Below are 17,612 nucleotides of genomic sequence, written 5' to 3'. Positions count from 1 at the left end.
AGAGTTCCACAGAACACTGAAGTTCCTTGTCATCCTATAACTTAGTTGAAGAACTGTATACTTGATAGTAAAAAGAGTAGTATCCTTAGAAACATAATGTTCTATACTCTTAAGGACCAGACATAAATCAGAACTAGTGCAAGAAATGTAGTTTTACAGGCTGCATTAAACCAATGTCTGTAAATTAAGACTCTAATTGTACAACTCTCATTTCTGGATTAATCCCATTAAAACTACAGACCATGTCTATTGGGTGTAAAAAATTACAGAGTAGTGAATCCAAAACCAATTGTATATGGGGACATTTCCTATTTTCTCCTTTTTCTCTTTTCTGGAATTTGTTAATAAACCAGAATTTATTTAATGCTAGCACTTGATTCTCAACTCACATTTAGTAAACAGCACAGTTATTTTAGGTGGAAATGAGCTAATTCATTGCCTTAAATTAGGAAGTGTTTTCTTCTTTTCCTGATCCTGCATCCTTTGTAGTAGAGGTATCAATTATTTTGCTGTGCTACTATGGAAATGATAGTAGGTATATCTAATTAAAATAAAATGTTCCCATTTATTATAATGTGGCCAGAGCACAGATCTTGAAATGATAATTATAATATCTTACTGAGTCTGTCTCTTCATCTGTAAAATGGTGTAATAATATTAATAACGGAAAATGGATTGGAGGGTGCCTGGGTGGCTCAGGTGGTTAAGCGACTGCCTTCGGCTCAGGTCATGATCCTGGAATCCTGGGATCGAGTCCCGCATTGGGCTCCCTGCTCAGCAGTGAGTCTGCTTCTCCCTCGGACCCTCCCCCCTCTCATGCTCTCTCTCTCTATCTCATTCTCTCTCTCAAATAAATAAATAAAATCTAAAAAAAAAAAAAAACAAGCTTTCACTCTTAAAAAAAAAAAGAAAAAGAAAATGGACTGGAAAATATGAAAGTGTCCCATAAACATTTGTTCATTAATATACAGATGTTAACTATTTTTATTACTCAATTTGTTTATTCTCTGTAAAAATATTAAAGCCACCAATTACTGAGTTATATATTATTCATTTCCACCTGGAAGTCACCAAACAATATTTAATAAATGCCCCAGTGTACCTGGAACTATGCCAACTAATAGGCAATTTACAGATACATTTTTCCCTCCTATTTATAAGGCTTAAGTTTAATGAAAAAGCATAATCTAGAACTTGGTTGGGGTTTTTAAAGATATACAGAAATTTAGTAGGAAATGTTTCTTAAGTCAGCATGAGAGGTTTGTAGACATGAAAGTCAATTTGTTGTTAGGGATTTTAAACCATACCTGGATTAAACAATTAACTATAGGAACTTGTTAATAAATAATGGTTCTGCTTTTGAAAAGGTGATTTTTCTTTAATTATTTTAAGCATCACATTATACCCATAGAAAACAACATAGGAATGATTATTAAATCCTACCTAGGATAGGGGGAAAAAAAGCTTGATCCATAAATTTAGAGGTTTCTACATGATAGGAAGACATTCCAGCAATTAAGCCAATTCAATGAAAATCAGAAAAATAAATTTTAGTTCACCAAATTGCTGCACTGAATTCATTGTAGTTGCTTTACTGAATTAATACTTTCTGATTTGGCTGACAGAAAAATGATAGTTGTTAATAAAAGGAATGTGTGAATTTAGTAAAAACTATGACAAAGGATATTTGAATTCCCTTTGAACATTATGAATTTGAATATGCAGCATATACTATTAGAAGAGACCTAGGGCAGGGGCACCTGGGTGGCTCAGTCGTTAAGCTTCTGCCTTTGACTCAGGTCATGATCCCAGGGTCCTGGCATCGAGCCCCGCGTCAGGCTCCCTGCTCGGTGGGAAGCCTGCTTCTCCCTCTCCCAGTCCCCCTGCTTGTGTTCCCTCTCTCACTGTCTCTCTATCTCTGTCAAATAAGTAAATAAAAATCTTAAAAATATATATAAGAAGAGACCTAGGGCATAAAATCAAGTCCTCAAGTTAAATGCTAGCCTTTTATGGTTATAAACACACACACACACACACACACACACACACACATACACACACACACGTGCATGCACTTTGCAGCTTTTGCATTATGAAGAATCAGAATGAAATATTAACTCTATTTGTAACCTTTTCATTAAACAGTTATGAATCACTGGTTATAATCCAAAAGCGAATTTATTTTGTTTGTTTCTGCCCTTAAAATTTATTTCTGATAATATTGGTAATGGTCTGTTTTTTATTTGGGTGCTGGTTGCATATATGTATTTCATTTGTGAAAACTGAGCAACCTATACATTTATAATAAGAGCTTTCTTCTTTACATACATTTCACTCCAATAAAAAGGTTTATAAAATGTATTTGTTTATATCTGAATCAAAGCTGATGTAAAGTAAATTTCCTCCTTATCATTTGGGTCCTTTAATTACTGACAAGCCCAGGAAAGCGAGGATAGTTCTTTTTCCATTTCCAATGCTTCTATTCCTTTACCTCATCTTGCTAACTAAACGACAATTTATAGATCATTTTTTTGCCACCCATCCATGGTCGGGTGAAGAAAAGAGAACAGATTAGGAGGTTGTATTAGTTAGGTTTCTCCAGAGAAACGTAACCCATAGGATGTGCATATTTATATGGAGAGAGAGAGAAATTTATTTTAAAGCATTGGCTCGCTCTGTTTTGGATACTAGCAAGACTGTAAACCACAGGGCAGGCCAAGAGGTAGAGACTCAGGGAGGAATTGTTATTGTAGCTGAATTTCAATTTTTTTTTTTTTAGGCCTTTAACTGATTGGATGAGACCCACCAAATTATGGAAGGCAATCTGCTTTCTTCAAACTCTACCAATTTAAATGTTAAAATCTCATCTAAAAAAAAGTAAATGTTAAAATTTCATCCAAAAAAAAATATTTTCACAGGTCATCAAGACTGGTGTTTGGGCAAATATCTGGGTACCATGGCTTAGTCAAATTGACACATAAAATTAACTATCAGTGTGATCATGAAGTTCTTATTTTACTTCACTCTTATGTACCCTCTGGGTGGAGCAGATTTTTAAACAGGACTCTTTCTTTCTTTGGTGCTTTCCTAGATTCTTACATTTTCCACCAGAGGAATGCACTTCCCAGGATCTGGGTAATGTGCTCCTTTTTGTTGGCCAACCTCACTCAAATCCTGCTTTTATTGCTATTGTAATTGATTTAAATGCACCCTCTTCTCTATTAGGCTATCTTTTCCCCTTTCAGAGATTATTGTAGGCAGGGTTTTAAATGGTTTCAGTGTGGCCCTCTCTCCCAGTTGGTCATATTTGATCCAAAGGGGGTAAATGCAGAGGGGTATAAATGTTGATCCTATCATGGCTTTCTCTTCTTCTGTTCACTGGATGCAGAGAGCTAATGTTTAACTGCAGAAGACACTTATTAAGCCCTTTGAATTGTACCTCTGAAATATGTCTCATAAAGCTTGGAATGATATCCACCCCCGCTTTCTTGGCTGAAAGGTAATAGGCCTTAGAGCCCAGCTGTCCACAAAGAAATTCTTCTAAAATTCCCCTGCTCATCTACCATAATTCAAATCTTTAAAGAAGTATATGTGGATAAAGGGCTTAAGATCCATGTAACTTTTTTTTTCTTTCAATAGCTACATGCTTTTAGGGTAGTCTGACAAATAATAACGTTGGGATCTAATAATTATTGCCTTATTTTCCTGGCTGAAACTTCCCTTTAGAGCCCATCAAATAAGTTTATAATTGAATTGCTTATTGAGTAAGTTTGTTGAGTTGACTTGTGATAGCAGATCCAGCCCTCACTGATAGCTTTCTGAAGAACAATACAATCACATACACATACTTGCACATATTTAGTCCATAAATTGATAAGGCAGAAAAAAATCCTCATATATTTTGTTAAAATTCATCTTAGAAATCGTGTCAGGTCTCTCTTCTGTTATCAGGGATTACTAGTCATAGTGCTTTTTCTGTAACAGATGCACCAACAGAGTATCCGGGAGGATTGTATGGAGGAAAAAGGGCATTCTATATCACAATTTTGTTGAAGTCTGCAAGGAGTTGCAGGCAGAGTAAGGCAGGAGTAGGAAAGGACAAAGAGAAAACAGTAATACCTATCCAGTCGCGTGGGCCATGCACAGAAGACATAAAGTTAATTGCCGTTACTAGTAGTTGAGTCAAAAAAGATGAGCTCATATCAAAACTATCACAGAGAATTTCAATGTGCTGTGGCTAGGGGAAGAGGAAGTGTAAAGGTAATGGGAAATTCAGGAGATGACATTCAGAGACACAGGAAGACAAAAATCAGTTACCAATTGAAGGGCCTGAAATTGGAAAGTGAGACCTCAAGTGTAGGTTTGGGATTTTCATGGACAGAATGTTTTCCCAAAGGAAAGGTTTTTAAATGAGGAAAAAAAAAAAAAACTCTAGTGCAAGGAGTATTGGAATTCTGTGCTATATCTCAGGAGAGGTTTTAAAACATTTTATTCATAAAGTAGGTGCTTGGTTATAATTATGAGGAAAAATGTGTTTTGTTTCCTTGTTCTCACAAACTAGCAAATACCTAAAGAATAAAACTAGTGTACAAGTTCAAGCTAGCCTACCAGCAAAAGGAGGCCAATTTAGTTCATCATTGGGCTACTAAGTCAGATTTCCAGGATAATGATCATTATTTTTCTAGATCTTCATTGTATTAGTTGGCATTCCTTTTGTTGTAAATGACAGAAACAATGCAAACCAAACCAACCAAGGTTTATCGTGAATCCGGGGCCTAAAAGCTATTAAGCTATTGCCAGGTCTTCCTCACTCTCTGTTCTCTGTGCTCTATTTCTTTTTATGAGTTGGGCTATAGTCTCTGCAGTTGGCCTCATTCCACATGAGATAGAAGATATATACAGCTGATATGAGAAAAAAAAAGAAAATATAAAAACCTACTCCCAAAAAAACACCAATAATGAAAGGAGAGGAATTTCCTCTGAACAGAATCATAGGTCAATACTGGGCCTATGGTCAGCAAGCATGTTTAGAGTCAACCACATTCTAGGAATTGGCATGAACAAGGTTTGAATCTAGACTTGACCTACTAGGTCTGTTACTTAGACAAGTTAATAAAATTCACTCAGATTTCATTCCTTCATATATAAAATGAGCATAGAGGTACTTTGAAAAGTTGTTAGCATTAATGGAATAAAGTATACCAAGTACCATATGCTGTCTAGCACATAGTAGTGGCTCAATAAACAGTAGTAATGATTACTACCTTTAACAGTATTCCCAGGCCACACCAAATTTTTTCATGATCATAATGGTATTTACTCTGATCTCTCAACCAATATTGCAGATACTAGAACCACAGCTCACTGAGAACTTTCTCTTTGTAATGAGTCTTTGCAAGCTTATGACCAATTTATGCCTTTGTTGACCATTCCTTTCAATAATGCAAGTAACAAAAATGACACACAAGTCCCTTCCTGCAACTGTTGAACTATTGGCTCTGCTCACTGTAACCAATATTGACATTTCAAAGTAGGTTTCTCCTGAGCTATTATGATTCTCATACACTGTGAAAGGAGGTCTTCCCTGTTTCACAGCTTATTCTCTTTCTTGCAGCTTGAAAAATGTTTCACAGAAACTGAGACAGAGTTAAGAAATTCCCACTATGTCAGAATCAGGAATTTTCCTCTCACTAATAATCAATCAGTGTCCTGAATTAAGATGTATGATCCTAGGCTATCTTTTTTTTCTGAGTGTATTCTCAGAGTAGGTCACCATTTTTAGAAAATGGTGTGGCCACTTCCTTTCTGACTTCTAAAACCAGTTTCTCAGAGTATAATACCTTGTCACTGTTGTTCCTAGAAAGGCAAGAAAGTCCATATGCCAACAGGTTCCTGTTGACCATCTACCATAACAAGTCTTGGATATAGATGTGCAAATCACATCATGGGGGCCATTGCTAACAGAAAACAAAACAGAGGCATTCAGAGGAGAGAACAATACTTTACTTCAGGCTTCCTGTCTCCTAATACAATGTAGATTACAAACTGGAAAGTCAAGAAGATCCAATACCCCCATGTTGTATTTTAAGGACTTTGTCCCTTCAGTCAGGTTCATGGCAGCAAATAGCACATCAAAGAATTTGATTAAAGAGAATTCATCGAAAGGACAATTTATGGAGATGAATCATAATTGAGGGAGACAACCAAATGATAGCCCCATAGCAAAGATATCTGGTGCTACAATCCACAGAAGTGAGCCTCTTAAAGCACAGGGCAGTGAAAAGAAGGGCAAATATATAGAGGTAAAAATGAGGATGGGTCACCACAGTCCACCCTTTATCATATTTTAGTCTTATCATTTTATTTAGATAAAAAGCTACCATATGCAGCACAAAGGCAACAAAAACTTCTATTTATTGAAGTATAATTAACATACAGTGTTATATTAGTTTCGTGTGTACAATATAATGATTCAACAATTCTATACATTACTCAGTCCTCATCATGATAAGTGTACTCTTAATCCCTTTCAGCTATTTCACCCAAAACCTCACCCACCTCCCCTCTGGCAACCACCAGTTTATTCTGTTTCTAAGAGTCCATTTTTCTGTTTGTCTCCTTTTTTTTTTTTTTGCTTGTTTGTTTTGTTTCTCAAATTCCACACGAGTAAAATCATATGGTATTTTTCTTCTGTGTCTAACTTATTTCACTTTGCATAATGCCCTCTAGGTCCATTCATGTTGTTGCAAATAGCAAGATCTTTTTTATGGCTGAGCAATATTCTAGGGTATGTGTATGTATGTATTTGTGTGTGTGTGTGTGTGTGTGTATGTATGTGTGTATGTATCATCTTCTTTATCCACTCATCTATCAATGGAGACTTGCTTCCATATCTTGGCTATTGTAAATAATGCCGCAATAAACATAGGGGAGCATATAACTTTCTGAATTAGTGTTTCTGTGGAAACACAGACTCTTAAGTGCCACTTTGTCATTGTCCTTCAGATGGCTTGCCCTCCACTGGCACTTCATTTGATGCCACCAATGATGATTATTTAAAATACTTGTTGCCACCATATGACATCAACTGCCAGTGCCAAGATCATCCATTTAATCATTCAATTTACATACAACAAAAGCCAGAATCCCATTTTGAGGGTTTGGTTCTTGTGTCCAATCTTGCTACCAATTATCTTCTCTATCAGAATTTTATCAGAAAACAGATTTCGCCTTTAAAATGTAATCAAAGAGAGTATAATGAAATGATAATTTACAGATGTTCGGAAAAGGCTATGGGAATCAGTGAGGAATGATAAAGAGCTCAGAGACAAAGAACTTCATGAAATTGTAGTACCATTATATCCAAGTGAGCAAGGAGAAGAAACAGTGATTCAGAGTCTGATAAGACCAGGAGCTGTCACAAAGACTAAGTCTTAGATAGATGAACACAACCACTGACAAAACTGTGACCTGATAGAAAAGGAATAGGGAAATAAATACCAACCATCTTTCTTCTCCTGCCTTCTAATGTTCTGCCAGCGCATGTCACTGGCCAAAACCAAATAGAAGCCAGAAGTCAAGAGAGCCTGAGTGTTGCCTTTTATAAAAATTTGTTCTCACAGGATGCAGGACAGAAAAAAATGGAAAATGAACCAAAATTGTCACACAGAGAAAACTAACACTGTCATTAACTTGAGTCTCTTTTTTTTATTATGTTATGTTAATCACCATACATTACATCATTAGTTTTTGATGTAGTGTTCCATGACTCATTGTTTGCATATAACACCCAGTGCTCCATGCAGTACGTGCCCTCTTTAATACCCATCACCAGGCTAACCCATCCCCCACCCCCCTCCCCTCTAGAACCCTCAGTTTTTTCTCAGAGTCCATAGTCTCTCATGGTTCATCTCCTCCTCCGATTTCCCCCCTTCATTTCTCCCTTCTACTAGTAAAAAGGAAATGATGTCTTCCAACTGGAAGTTGAAAATGGTTACAAAAGTTTGAAATAGAAAAATCTTATCATATAAGTAAGTAGATATCACCCTTGGGTTCCAAAGGAACCCCAATGAGGCTTTTCTTTTGTTTTCTTTCCTGTTAAGTGTCTAGTTGCCTGATTTCCAGTGCTTCTATCTCACTGAGACTACAGAATGAAAAACAAAATGAGTAAAATATGATTATTTAATTAGCCACGAGACACACATTTTTCAAGTTCCTCTTGTGTAACTGACACAATGAAAGGCCTTTAAAACATATTTTGGAATTATTTGATAGGAGATATTTGGTATTCCTCTTAGGACAAAGAGAGGAATAAAATCTTGAAGGAGAAAAAGTTGTGAAGGAATTGGAAAGGCTATTATCCAAAAATCAATCAAAACATTCAAAATTGCATGAGGGAAAAGTCCCATTTGTTTTCAGAATGACAAATCTGTGCTGCTTTTGTAATGGCTACAAAAGTCAGATGCTTGCTTTGCTCCACCAGGGAAACATATCCATCATGAGGCTTAATATGCTTGTGTGTACTTTCTCGAAAGCTTTGCTAACGCCTGCTGATTTACCTGCAATACATTTTCCCGAAGCCGTTGAGTAAAATGACAACATATATATTTAGTTTCACACTTCAGTCTGTCCAATTAGCAGTGTTTGTGGTAGGAGCTGTGAGCCCAGGAGAGGATTTAATTTTAAGTATACAGTCTAGTTAACAAAAAAAAAAAAAAAAAAAAGAGCTGAGCCATGAATTTACCAAGTGTTAGTTTCCAACCGTTCATTTCTGAGAAATAGCTCTTTATTGCTATTATTGAAAATTACTTTAAAAACTAGCTCCTAAAATTTTATAAAGGAAAGGTATGAGGTAGGCTGCTATGGTAGCTACCATAACAGGTAATGTGATAATTACCAGGATACCTTGGGCAGACCCCTACTCTCACTTAACCTTGGTTCACTTATCTGAACATTACAAGTCCTTCTGTGCTCACTATCAGTGGTTATGAAATGAGACGAAAGATCTTTGAAAACAGTAAAATCATACAACACTGAAATATGAAGAAAAATAAAAGAAAGAAGGTTGACTTTTATGTAAAGAGAGCCAATCTTGTAGATTTTCTCTTTTTCACTCAGTATTTAAGAAATAAGTAAGTACTACTATTCTGGGAAATATATCTAAAGGCAAAAGATGGTACCAAAGACAATAATAGTGGAGGGTATGAATTAATTTAGAGATACCAAAGGAGTTTATGAAATCTAGTCTTGGAAATATTTATAAGGTGACCAGAAAATCATCTAGTCTGAATAATATTGACCAAAGACAGAAAATTTTTCATACAATTTTTACTATCAATGGCAGAGATATAATAATAATCATTCCTCTAATAGTAAATTAAAATTATCTCTATAGATTGTGGTTTAAAAAAAAGGATAAATGTTAAATGTCATTATTATCTCCTTTAAAATCAATCTCAGGCTCCAACTGAAGAAAAGGGAAGCAAAATTACAAAAACAAAATATTTGAGAGAAAATGAATTTTAAAGTATCAAAAAAACTAACTGAAATTGATATATGAATATATGATAAAACAATTATGATAGGAAATAATTTTATTACTGAATAAAAAAGATTTTGGGGTGCCTGGGTGTTTCAGTCAGTTAAGCATCTGCCTTAGGCTCCGGTCATGATCCCAGAGTCCTGGAATCCAGCCCCACTTTGGGGCTCCCTCCCTCTGTGCAGTTCCCTCTGCTTGTGCTCTCTCACTCACTCTCTCACTCTCTCTCAAATAAATAAAATCTTTTTTAAAAAAGTTTAATTAATAAAGCCTACAAAGATGGAAGCAAGAAACAAAACCACAGAACCAAAGGAAAAAGAAGAAAGGAATTAATAAATTATGTAGGCAGAAAGGAAATACACAACATAAGAATAATAGAAGTAATTAAGCCTATGGATAGAAGTTTGAAAATAAGACAAAATATTTTTTAAAAAATTAAATGCTGGGCACCTGGATGGCTCAGTTGGTTAAGCAACTGCCTTCGGCTCAGGTCATGATCCCAGGATCCTGGGATCGAGTCCCGCATCGGGCTCCCTGTTCTGCAAGGAGCCTGCTTCTCCCTCTGCCTCTGCCTGCTACTCCCCCTGCTTGTGCTCTCTCTCTGTCAAATAAATAAATAAAATATTTTTTAAAAAATTAAATGCTAACTAACATATCAATAAAAAGTAAACAAAATGCAAATATATATGAATACACAAAATTGGAGGAAGTAAGAAAGTTCTGTTGTATAATGTGCTATAATGTGCTGAAGACACATACTACTAAAGCCATGCAGTTAGGATTGCAAGATAAAATATCCAGTTAAATTTAAATTTCAGATGAACAACAATTTTTAAGTATATATATATATATATATATATATATATATCCTAAGTACTGCATGGGCTTACATAAAATGTATTTATTTATGCTTTACCTGAAAGTATATCTAAAATTATTTATCTAAGATTCAAATTTAACTGGGGTCCTATATTTTTTAATTTTATTTTATTATGTTACATTAATCACCATACGTTACATAATTAGTTTTTGATGTAGTGTTCCATGATTCATTGTTTGTGTATAATACCCAGTGGTCCATTCAATATGTGCCCTCTTTAATACCTCTCACCAGGCTAACCCATCCCCCCACCCCCCTCCCCTCTAGAACCCTCAGTTTGTTTCTCAGAGTCCATAGTCTCTCATGGTTCGTCTCCCCCTCCGATTTCCCCCCTTTCATTTTTCCCTTCTTACTATCTTTTTTTTTTTTTAACATATAATGTATTATTTGTTTCAGAGGTACAGGTCTGTGATTCAACAGTCTTACACAATTCACAGCACTCACCATAGCACAAACCCTCCCCAATGTCTATCACCCAGCCACCCCATGGGGTCCTATATTTTTATTTGCTAAATCTACCAACTCTATGTACAGTACACATACAAAATAGGGTTTATCAGTAAAACTAAATGTAGAGAAGTAGAGGGCACACAATCTCTGAAGTTGCATTTATCCACAGCTGAAGCCAGGCATAGGTGATCTGCATGCACTATATCCAACATTAGTGTGAAAAAGGACCTGCCCCTAAATGTCCTACATATATACCGGGGTGGGAGGTGGAGGGGTAGTAGTTTGCAACCATGAGAGTTTCCAGGGTAAAATCCGCAACTGGCCCCTGGACATGGAGAGCAAGAAGAGATGGAAGAAACAGACCATTGCAGATTGGTAAGTGACAAGTTTAATAAGCAAAGGAACTTACATACAAGACTTGTCTTGGGCAGCTGCAAGTTCGTGAACTCTTCCAAGTTCACGTGGTTGGCAGAATTTATATCCTTGCATCTGTAGAATACATGGAAGCTTGCTTCTTCAAAGCCTGCAATCGAGAGAGAGAGAGAGAGAGAGAGAGAGAGAGAGGGAAATCTGTTTCAAGTCTTCGAATCTCTGTCCCTCTTAAAAGATTCACCTGTTATGCCAGGCCGACTCATGATAATCCCCCCTTCTGATTAACTTAGAGTCAATTGATTAAGGACCTTAAACACATATGTTAAATCCCTTTGCAGTAAAGCGTAACATAATCATGTAATTGACATTAATCACATTCACCTGTTTTGTATACAACTCAAGTGAGGAAGATTACACAGGGTGTGTTCACTGAAACAGGCAAGGGATGGGGGGATGGAGAGGGAGTGGAAATTTTAAGTGTCATTTTAGCAGTCTGCTTACCACATTTTGGGGGGAGCTGCAATGTTAGATATGTGTAGGAAATGTTGGATGGTGCGCTTTTCAAGAAATAATGATTTTTTTCTTACTAGTTTTATTTGTTGGGTAGTAACTATAGCCTTGTCTACTAAAGTAATTTGACTAGAATTCTTGAAAAGTAGAAAGGGTTCTAGTAGGATTCAGTTTTTCATTCATTGATCATATGTACCCCTCAATACTGGAAACATCAGCCCTGTAATCCTTGTAATAGTAAGTTCAGAAAGGCAATATCAGGCAATGAGTAGCAGAACTGGAAAATTTCCTTGAAAACATTTTAAAGCCTTGCCAAAGTTTGAACCATTGTCATTTATAGCTTAAAGAATCAGGAAATTCCTTTCATTTTATATGAAACAATGGTATGAAATATGAACTGAGACTGGAGTGCATTATCAAAATTATCACATTCAGCAAACCAGACGAAGCTCTACAATTTGGGTAGAGTTTAAATGCCTAGAGGATTATATTATAAAAACTGCTGGTGGGAAAAAGGAGCTCCACATGCATTTTAAGTCCCAATTATATAACTGATTCTTCATATACTATTGCACATTATAAATTCCTATCCTCCTGTGGAGAATAATTGTATAACATGGCCAAAAGAGAGCAAGGTTAATGAAACTGACCTTAAGAATGACAAAGTCCCAATAGCACAGAAAGCTGAATTTAGTCTTTACAGAAAAAATCATTATGAATATTTACCTTTGGTAAATAATCTAACTTCGTAGGTATTCTTAGTTTCCATGGTCAAATTCCTAAATTAAGACACATAAAATTTTGCCACAGAACCACTAATTATTCTTTTTTAATGCTCATGCTCATTTTTTTTTTTTACAGTGTGGTGGGGGGGAGGGGGCTGAGCACATGCAATAATTTCACTGAATCATCCTATACTTCTCTGTCTGAAACTCTGAAAATGTTCATACACTTTTCCACAAGTCATGATGATCTAATTCTAGATCCCTAGTCAAGCAGAGGGTAGTGATATTGCAATGACATATTCCTCCCCAAAGCCCAGAATACATACATAATTAGGGAAGAGTACATCTTCTGTCAAGTACAGTACTTCCACGGAGGGCTGACCACAGAAATTTGGTAGAACAGACAAGGCGTGGTCCCCAGCAGCTCAGCAAATGGTTGGCTCTGGGACAGTGTCAGTGACAAAATCAATCAGTAAAACAGGAATGGAGAACCAAGCTAACTAGTACTCTATGTCCAGGCAGGCAGAATCTGCAATGCCTGACACTAGAAATGATAACATCAACCCTGGTGTTTGGTGATCAGGGATTTGGCAGGACTGTAATCCCCAGAGTGAAACTGGCCGGAGTCAAGGCAACTTCCAATTATAAAATAAGATGAGAGAACCAGGTAATTTATAGAACAGGAATTAAAATTAGAGATCAGACCAAAAATAATACCTTGTGGACTAATAACACTAATCATTACAAAAAACACTTTGTGTTAAATATCTGCACAGACATTATTTTATTCAGACTTCGTAAGAAAGTTTAAGTGTTTGTTGTAGGCAGTTTTTGAAATGGCTCCCAATGACCCTCACCTCATGCTCTTGTATAATCCTCTCCCTTGTGTGTGAGCTGGACTTAGTAACTTGCTTCTAACAAATAGAATATGGCAAAAGGGTGGGAGGTCAATTCCAAAATCAGACTATAAAATCTTGTGACTTTTATCTCACTTGTAGTCTTTCTCTGGCTCTTCTGGCATGTTTGTTCTGAGGAAGGAAGGTGCCATGTTTTGAGCTGCCCTAGCAGAGGCCATGTGGCAAGGAACCAGGTGTGGACACTAGCCAATAGCCTGAAGGACCTGAGGCCCACATTCCAACAACCTTTGAGAGAATTAATCCTGTCAAGAATCATGTGAATGAGCTTGGAACATTTGAGCATTCAATTGAGACAATGGCCTCAACTCCTACATTTTTCACAGTCTTATCAGAGACCCTGCAGCAGAAGATTCAATTAAGCCACGCCTAGGTTCCTGACCCACAGAAACTGTGAGATAAGGGAAATGTGTGTTGTTTTAAAACTGCGAAGTTTTGAGGTGATTTGTTATGTAGCAATAGATAACTAATAAATGTATGAGTTTAAGAGGTCAGTGAACTTGAGCTGTTATACTCATGTTTATGGTGTATTATAACAAAAGGATACAGATTAGAATTGGCAATAGGAAAAGGCACATAGGACAGAGTCCAAGAAAAATCAGGTGTGGATCTTCCACTTGATGACTCCCAGTGGAGTTGTGTGGACAGTACTTATTTCTCCTATCAATGATATGTGACAACAAGCAGAGTATTGCCAACTATGGAAGTTCACCCAATCCTTGGTGTCTAGAGTATTTCCTGGGGTGTAGTCACATAGATATGGCTGACTGCCTGTCTGGCTGACCTCCAGCCTACCTAGAGTTCAAGCTAATACTGCATGACCTGAACTTTCCACCATAAATCCCACTGATAGTGTAGACCATCCGATGTGGCCCAGGGTCCCCAGGTAAACAAAGACACGTCTCAGGTAAGACAGTGCAAGGGCTTAGAGGTTACCCCCCAAGATCCAGGAGCAAAGGCCAAACTTCTCTTTGGACAAGGTTAAAAACTGAGCACAAAGTATTACCTGTACGTTCTAATTTTTTTTTTAAAAGATTTTATTTATTTGAGAGAGAGAGAGCATGCAAGCAGGGGGAGGGGCAGAGGGAGAGAGTCTAGCAGGCTCCCCGCTGAGCAGGGAACCCGAGGCAGGGCTCCATCCCCGGAGCCCTAAATCACAACCCGAGCCAAAGGCAGACGCTTAACCGACTGAGCCACCCGGGTGCACTGGACGCTATATTCTTGTTTTGGCTCTAAATGTATTTGGCTTCTCAGTCTGCAGACTTCTGTTAATTGGCATAATTCATTGCAACCAACCCAGAATTTCATGGATGAAATTATTAATGGCCTTTATGCCAGTTTTCAATGTTCTGCTGTCAACAATAAATCCATTCTTTATTGCCCTGCTGTGTGATGCCAGAGTCAGACCCTATAAATAGTTCTCTTTTGCCAGCTGGCACATTGTGAAACTTGGTCAGAAGAGGATGCTGGAGGGACACTAGAGGAAAGGGCTTCTCTTTTTGATCCCAACATGCTCCCCTGTTCTTACTGCTCCATTTCTGGTCAGTAAGCCGGTCACTCAGTGGTAGTTACCTCCCAGGGAATTTTGCTGACATTCCAGAGTTCAGTTAGCACCCCAGCAGGCTTGCTAGGGGGTTCAATACAATTCTGGCAGGCAACCTTCTCAGAAAATTCCACCAGCACCACAGCCAGTTTCCCAGGAAGTTCAGCACCAACCCCACAGTCAGATTCCCAGCAAGTTCCATCAGCACCACAACAGACTTCCCAGCCAGGCCTGGAGATGCCCTCATGGGAGATGCCAGCAAGTTTCAGCAGTACCCCAGAAGGCAGCTTCCTGTTTCATGGGCACTCCAGGGGGCAGTTTCCGGCTTGCCAGCCTCGGCCTATGGCTTCTCCACCCACCTCTCAGCCGTCCAGGAGGCCAGAGCCACCCTCCAGTGAGATCTGGATCTCAGTCTTGACGATGGGGGTGGCTGCTTCTAAATTTTTTCCTTCCTTGAGTATTCTGCGTCAGCCCCAGGGTAGTGTCTGCTTCCTATACCTGCTTTTCCTGCATTTTTTAGAATTATTGTTAACACTTAGTAGTTAATCCTCTGTTGATTGGTTAATAATCCTTTATATGAAATTTTCTGCCCAAATTCATCTGTGGTTTCTGTTTCCTGACTGGGCCTCAACTGATATAGCCTTCAATCTAAAAAGATATAAAAATAGTTTTATGTGGTGTGTTTTGCCATTGTTCTCTTTCTTTTAAGAAAAGAAAGAAAAAATCTTTTCAGATTTTTAAAAAATTTTTCTTAACAAATTTGCTGAGGACTTAGGAACTTGATATGCTAAAATTCCCCCTGAAGCACTGGTGTAAATTTAAGGAGAAAAAAGATATGAAAATTCAGCTTGATAAAAAGAAGAAAACCAGGGAAATTTTTTTTTATTTTCCCTTTGAGGACTACAGTGATATAATACATATTAATGTACTTCCTATGAAAAGACAATTTTAAAGTAATTAGCCACGATGCCCCCTTGCTGCAATAATCTTCACCAGGAAGCTGTTGAAAGCAAGAATAAGATTAATTTTAAATTTCAAGGAAAGCAGCCTAAATTTGAGGTAGGCTTTAAAATCTTAATTCATTATTCTACATGCTACCTCAGGGCTCTAGTTATTTTTTTCCCTAAATTTATTAGGGTTGGGATATAGTGTCTGGCTTCTAGTAGGCACTCAGCAAATCTTTGTGATGCATGCCTGATAAATTTCTATTGTCTACTGGTTAATTCAGTAACTGACATCTGAACTAAATGTACAAGGAATCTTGTCATGATTTTGACAATTTTACCCAGGCGCAGGTAGGATTAGAAACCGAAAAGACACACAGTCGCCTACAGCAGTGTTTCCTGCCAGTTGCATCCTGGAAATCTGTGCTGCCCACATTTCCCATCCTGTCTCTTCCCCTGCTTTAGATTGCTGATTGGACAAAAAGTATCCCAGAATCAACACCTGTGGAATTAATGGGAATATCCATGCAGCACCTACTGCATCCTAAGTGCTTCACATGTTCTCTAATCTCACCCTCATTTCCCGGTGAGCAGATATTTTTTCCATTTTACAGATAAAGAAATGAGGCTCATTGAGTTTACATGACTTGCTTGAAATCACACTCTTAACTAATAGCTCAGAACTGATAATAGCTTTTCTGACTCAAAATCTGATACTCTTTTCCATGATGCTGCACTGACTATTTAAACCACAGAAATTGAGGGGCACCTGGGTGGTTCAGATGGTTAAGCGACTGCCTTCAGCTCAGGTCATGATCCTGGAGTCTCGGGATCAAGTCCCGCGTCGGGCTCCCTGCTCGGCGGGGAGTCTGCTTCTCCCTCGGACCCTCCCCCCTCTCATGCTCTCTCTCTCTCTATCTCATTCCCTCTCTCAAATAAATAAATAAAATCTTTAAAAAATAATAATAATAAAAAAATAAATCACAGAAATTAGAACGCAAAAAGTTGTTTTTTAAGTTTTCCCAGTACAACCACTGACCTAATAAATACTCTCTACAATATTCCTAAGTGGTAGCCTCTGCTTAAACTTCCTAGGCATGAATAAGAAGACCATTAATTCAGAAGTTCAATATATATATTCTTCAAATTATCAGGAAGTTCTTACGTATACGCGTTAATAATCCTTTCTTCTTACTGACTTCCGCCCATTGGTTTTAAGTGTGCTGTCTAGAATGCCCTCTAGAGGTTGTAACTGTCAGAACAGTATGATCTCTTTTTCACATAGGCTATCAATCTGAAGAAAGGGATATTCCATATCGTCTCTCTCTCCACTTTATTTAATTAGGGCCCAACTTAGAGCAGATTCCTCATGTTCTCAATATTTGATATTAATTATTATTGCTGCTAGAATGTATACAAGCATTCTAATTGCTTGTCTACAAGCAATTTATTTATAATTTATTTATAATTTAATTGCTTATCTGGAAATACTGCACATTTATATATTCTGGTATGCACTTCAGTGAATATTGGTGATAAATACTGATTTAGTGGAAACTCCCATCCCAAACTCTCTCATCCAGACTCATGAAAATCAGCCTACCTCTACCTTGTTATGCTTCTGGGAAGCACTGAGAGGATCTCAGATGAACAGAAGTCAAAATGGAACTTTGGCATAAAACCAACTGGAGGAAAAATAGTGATATGGACAAGGAATAGTCATTGTGGGACCTAGA

This window comes from Callorhinus ursinus, unplaced genomic scaffold (assembly GCF_003265705.2).
Source record: "Callorhinus ursinus isolate GAN/ISIS: 27379988/994484 unplaced genomic scaffold, GSC_fseal_2.0 scaffold24, whole genome shotgun sequence".
In the NCBI taxonomy this organism is placed as follows: domain Eukaryota; kingdom Metazoa; phylum Chordata; class Mammalia; order Carnivora; family Otariidae; genus Callorhinus; species Callorhinus ursinus.
Note: the sequence above shows the minus strand (reverse complement) of the source record.